General features: G+C 47.0%; 1 protein-coding gene across 1 annotated transcript in view; it reads left to right on the forward strand.

The window, feature by feature from the left end:
* Window positions 1–6,000, forward strand: part of LOC137641382 (RING finger protein 17-like) — a 1,982,860-nt gene that overhangs the window by 1,400,374 nt on the left and 576,486 nt on the right. The window lies entirely within an intron of this gene.

The raw sequence follows: 6,000 nt of genomic DNA on the forward strand, positions 1-6,000 counted from the left end.
ATGTTTGTTCTAATCTGGTTACTGAGGCTTTTGATGATCAAAAGTCTACTGAGTCAAGGGATGCAGCAAGAAAGACGCTGCAGAAATGGGTCAGGGGTTTTCAGAACGACACCACTGGCCCATATCTTCCTAATGAAAGGATAAGGGCTTGTTTGTTCCCTAGAGCATCTTCAGATGCATTTATCCCTCAAGCTCAGCCTGAGATCCCCCTCGTCCAGATTCCGATAGAATCTGATGTTTCAGATGCCTTGAAGGACATCCAGCTGGAGGACAACATGTCGGTGGTTTCCGAGGATACGGAACGTAGTCTTCTAGCTGAAGAGCAGGATCAGGAGTCTGTTTTACCTCCTGAAGGCGACGAAGAGAAAGCCGAAAGTATTTCGGTTTCATCAGCTACGGTGGCTGAGCCTGTCCCGTCGACTTTTTCTGCCCCCCAGTTAGACACGATTTGCCATACGCTAACTTCTCTCTTGTCCATGCTCCAGGACATGAAGAAGCAGTCATCCGAGAAGGAAGCTTCGCTTGAACAGAGATGAACCAACTCGTGTCTTCCCATTTAGCCCCCAAGAAGCTAAACATTAAGGAACTTCCCCCCTTTTCTGACGTCAATCCTTGGAGGTATGCTGAACACATGCCTATGTCAGGAGGGAAGATCTTCTTCTCCAACAAACTGGGCACTCCCAGTTGAGGATATTGAGTTTTGGCCCAGAAAAGGGGCCTACCCAGATTGTTATGTCCGCTTAAGGACGGAACCCCCCCTCAAAAGAGGAAACGGAGCTGAAAGAGGTCATCATACTGGACCTCTCCAAGGCCCAAGCCTTGTTCACTAAGACCTTGAAGGAGAGGGCCTTCACTAGTTCCAAGATGCCGGCTCTCAGTAAGAAGCACCCATCCTTTATCGCTGCTTCTTCCCGTGCCTTCCCCTTTATGGAAAAAGGGTTCAAGGCAGCCTTAAAGGCAGTTGAGGCAGGGAAACCTTGCCCTACACTCGAAGATTGTAAACCCTTTTCCCTCGCCCTACCATCTGATTATGCGGACTGGAAGGACGTTTACAACACCTTCTCAGTCGGGAAACTGGAGGCCGACATTGCCGGATGTCAGTTCGGAGAAGACCTCCTGAAGTTGTCGGACTTCCACCTGCGCAGGGAGCAGGAAACGAAGGAGAGACTTGCCGCCTCTATGTCCTTGCAGACTGGATTAGAGATGATGGCAAGCGTCCCCGACACCCCAGATATGTATATGGTCTTTGCCAAAGCACATTTGGCAACTGACCAAGGACCTATACAACTTCATTAAAGCCAGACGGGCTTGCAGAGAGTTCGTGTTCGCCTCGGCTGCGGTGAGACACGAACCAAGGAAGCTGATAGCTTCCACCATCTGGGGAAAAGACCTCTTCCCAAGCAAAGTGGTCAAAGAGGTCGTTGACAAAGTCGCTACGGCGAATAGGAATCTCCTCCACAAATGGGGCTTGTCATCTAAGAGGCAGTCTTCCACTGAGGAGGGTCTCCAACCCAAACAGAAGACCGAACGACCTAGACTGCCCTCTCGCCCTCCACGACAACAACAACAGCTTCCCGTGGCCACGGTGCCCCAGACGGTGGCACAACCACCTACCACGTTCCAACTGGTGCCCCAACAGGTGGCGACTCAGTCGCCTGTCTTTACCCCAGCCTTTGAAAGGCAATCAACAACCTTTCGGCCGAAGTCTCTAGGTGCCTTTCGAGGTTCCTCTAGACGCCCCTCCAGAGGCAGGGGCAACAAAGGTGGACGTGGCCAAGGAGGCAAGTCCTCCATCCAGCACTCCACGTGAGATGCTTCCGGTAGGAGGGAGACTTCTCCTCTTCCGTGATCGCTGGACCTTCGATCCCAGGGCCCACAGCCTAGTCAAGAACGGACTGGGGTGGAGTTGGAATGCAACTCCACCAATTTTCCCTCAGTTCTTCCAACACTCAACCCCCATGTTGGAAGAATATGTCCAAGACCTCTTAGACAAGAAAGTTGTAAGGAGAGCAAAGTCCATCAACTTCCAAGGAAGGCTGTTTTGTTTTCCGAAGAAGGACTTAGAAAAGCTCGAGTCATTCTGGACTTATCACCACTCAACAAGTCTCCATAGATATGGCGGACGCATACTGGCATGTTCCGATCAATCGTCAAGTTTCCTCCTACCTAGGATTCAAACTGCAAAAAAGACAGTACGTCTTCAGAGCCATGCCCTTCCAACTAATCATAGCCCCAAGGGTATTCTCAAAGCTTGCGAACGCAGTCATTTGTCAACTACGCCTAAAGGGAGTTCAGGTGATTGTCTACCTGGACGACTGGCTGGTATGGCCAGCATCCGAAGAAGAATGCATGCAAGCCTCCAAGGAAGTGATTCAGTTCCTGGAACATCTGGGATTCAAGATCAACTTGGAAAAGTCTCGACTATCTCCAGCTCAGAAGTTCCAATGGCTGGGTGTCCACTGGAACTTACAGTCACACTGCCTCTCCATTCCATCAAAGAAGAGGAGAGAGATAGCGGGATCTGTCAAGAGACTCCTTCAATCCGTCAGGATTTCAAGATGGCAACAGGAGAGAGTGTTGGGGTCTCTCCAGTTCGCCTCAGTGACAGACCCAGTGTTGAGAGTACAATTAAAAGACGCATCAGGAGTCTGGAGAAAATATGCATCAAACGCTCAAAGAGATCTGAAAACACTGATACCAACTTACCTGCGATCACTCCTCAAGCCATGGTCAGAGCCCAAGTACCTAAAGAAGAAGGTACCCCTACAACCGCCTCCACCTCCAGTCACCGTTCACACGGATGCTTCAAAGGAAGGGCGGGGAGGCCACTCTCACCATTGGAAAGTCCAAGGAACCTGGTCCTCCCTCTTCAAGAACTTCCACATCAACATTCTGGAAGCCATGTCAGTTTTTCTCTCACTGAAAAAACTGAAACTTCGCTGCTCAATCCACATCCGACTGGTACTAGACAGCGAGGTTGTAATGAGATGCCTGATTCGACAAGGCTCGAGATCGCTTCAAATCAACCTAGTGATATTGGCCATCTTCCGCCTGGCGGAGAAGATAAGATGGTACTTATCAGCAGTTCACCTTCAAGGGTTCCGCAGTGTGACGGCAGACGCTCTATCCAGGCTCAACCCGATAGTCAGAATGGTCCTTAGACACAAGATTATTCTCCTTCATCTTACGCAAAGTCCCAGGACTGCAGATAGACCTCTTTGCAACGAGCGACAACAAGAAGCTATCCCGGTACGTAGCCCCATACGAGGATCCTTTAGCAAAAGCAACGGATGCGATGTCCGTAGACTGGAACAGATGGTCCAAGATTTACTTGTTCCCTCCAACCAACCTCTTGCTGAAAGTCTTCAACAAACTGAGATCCTTTCAAGGAACGGCAGCTGTAGTGGCTCACAAGTGGCCCAACAGCATCTGGTTCCCCCTGATAACGGAACTACGGCTGAAACTGATTCCGTTGCCAGATCCAGTTCTGACTCAGCTAGTGCAGAAGTTGACTGTCTCAGCTTCATCACAGAAAACCCGGAACCTTGATCTCATGATTTTCTCACCTTAGCAGTCAATCAAGAAAAGATTCGGGATTTCAAAGGACAGTATTAACTTTTTAGAAGAATACAAGTCGAAATCAACAAGTAGACAATACGAGTCTTCCTGGAAGAAATGGGTTGCCTTTGTTAAGGCAAAGAAACCAAAGGAGATATCAAACAGAATTTTGTTGATCCTTCTTTATCCATCTCCATGAACAAGGATTAGCAGCCAGCACGATTTTTACGTGTAAATCTATCCTGACTAGACCCTTGCTATACGCCCTCCAGGTGGACTTCTCCAATGAAATCTTCAACAAGATTCCAAAAGCCTGACCTAGACTTCGGCCCGCAGCCCCTCCGAGGCCCATTTCCTGGTCCTTGGATAAGGTTCTTCACTTAGCGTCGACCTTGAACAACAAAGATTGCTCTCTAAAAGATTTGACTCAAAAGGTGATATTCTTATTTGCACTAGCCTCAGGAGCCAGAGTTAGCAAAATAGTGGCCCTTTCGAGGGATGATGGTCACATTTATACTCCGGATAGCAAGGTTGGTAGCATCGCGGATCTCTATTATAGAGGTCCTGAGTTCGGTCCCCGCCTGGGACGCGAATACCGTGAGACCTACCGGGGGGTACTCCCAGGGTAGGCTCCTGGGGGGGAGGTTAGAGGGGACTAGTGATAGTCCCTGCTGGCTAATGGTCGCCCGAGGAGGACGATGTAAATCGTCTCTGTGGAGACCTAAAACCCGCAACTTTTTTTTTTTTAACATTAAGTTCACAGACTGCGGAGAACTGAACCTCTTTCCTGCCCCAGCGTTTCTCGCCAAGAACGAGCTGCCCACCAAGAGGTGGGGTCCCTGGAGAATCTGACCTCTGAAGGATGAAGCATCTCCATGTCCAGTAAAATGCCTAAAGGTCTATCTTCAGACTTTAAGGGAGGTCAACTTTTCAGGGGAGAAACCTCAGGTTCAACATTGACCTTGAAATAACTAAGGGCGAAGATCACCTATTTCATTCGTAGAGCAGATCCAGACAGTACACCCGCAGGTCATGATCCGAGAAAGGTCGCTTCGTCCCTAAACTTCTTCCAGAACATGAGTTTTGAAAGCCTTCGCGCCTACACTGGATGGAAATCATGCAAGGTTTCCTTCAAACATTACGCAAAACAAGTGCAAGAGATAAAGCACTACGTGGTGGCAGCAGGTAGTGTACTAAAACCTGCCGCTTGAATTCTGCAAAGAACAGTGCACTAATTAGGACTTTTAGTGAAGGGTGTGCATGATTGACTCCGGTGTATCATGTTTAGTGACATGTCTAGTAAATGACACTATAGACTGTTCTAAATACACAGGTGACTATAGCATAAAAGACTGACACATGTGCCATGCATATTCTATGCAAGTGTTCCTTTTGTAACAACAGAGACAATAGTGAAATATTACTATATTTCCCATAGAGGGGCTTTGTGTTTCCTTTTCAGATGAAACTTTATTTCTCTGTTACTACTAGTTATTATGCTTTCACACAATATTTTCAAAGAAAATTTTCTTTAATTGTATATGTTACAACCCATGATTTCTAAATACTGCCTCTCATTTCGCCCTAAAAATTCTAAAATACAAATAAAGGGTGCCAGAGCTACTTTTTTATCCTCTTATTTCTGGAAAATATTCAGAATAAATTCTATTTCTGTTCTAAGCAGACAATCATCAAATTTATGCGTTATGCTATTAAGTTCAGTCCCTGGTAATGACTGACTTTACCAACCTGTTTACCTTACTGACTTTACAATTTCCTACATGAATGTAAACTTGTCTAACTTGTCTACAACGAAGAAGCAGACCGAGGGAGGTGTCAGTAACCTATACACATTTGTTCCTTTTAGAATACAAACTATGTTTTCATGTATATGATGACACTAATATACAACTTGTTTGCTAGATTGTTCCTTGAACTCACAATTCTCAGGTTTTTACCTAGAGTCTTCCATGACTCTTCCCTTTAGGGGGCAGGAAGCACTGACATAGTCCATGATCAGTTGAAAGGTGGATGATGGTAACACCAGGTGTCTCTAGGTCTAGATGACCAAGGAAAATTTATCTCGCGGTTATTGGCACTATTGAAAATCCACAGATACATTAATGCTCTGGTAAACTTCCATCAGGACGACATGGCCTGAGCCCAAAAAACGGATTTTGAGCGAAGCGAAAAATCTATTTTTGAGTGAGGTAGCCATGTCGTCCTGATGGACCCACCCTCCTTTGACAAAGGATGAATGAATCCCTCCCTTATGTACTGTATCTGTAGCACCTCATTAACGCTACAAAGAATGACAAGATGGCGCCAAACGGCGTCGTGCTGGCGTTCAACAACTGTACGAGAAGGAGCGTTGCCTTAATAACGGCCCTCCTACAATTCTTGCTACTTTTCCCTCTCGAAGCATAAACGCTATTAGGGGTG

This window comes from Palaemon carinicauda, chromosome 5 (genome assembly GCF_036898095.1).
Source record: "Palaemon carinicauda isolate YSFRI2023 chromosome 5, ASM3689809v2, whole genome shotgun sequence".
Classification (NCBI taxonomy): Eukaryota; Metazoa; Arthropoda; class Malacostraca; order Decapoda; family Palaemonidae; genus Palaemon; species Palaemon carinicauda.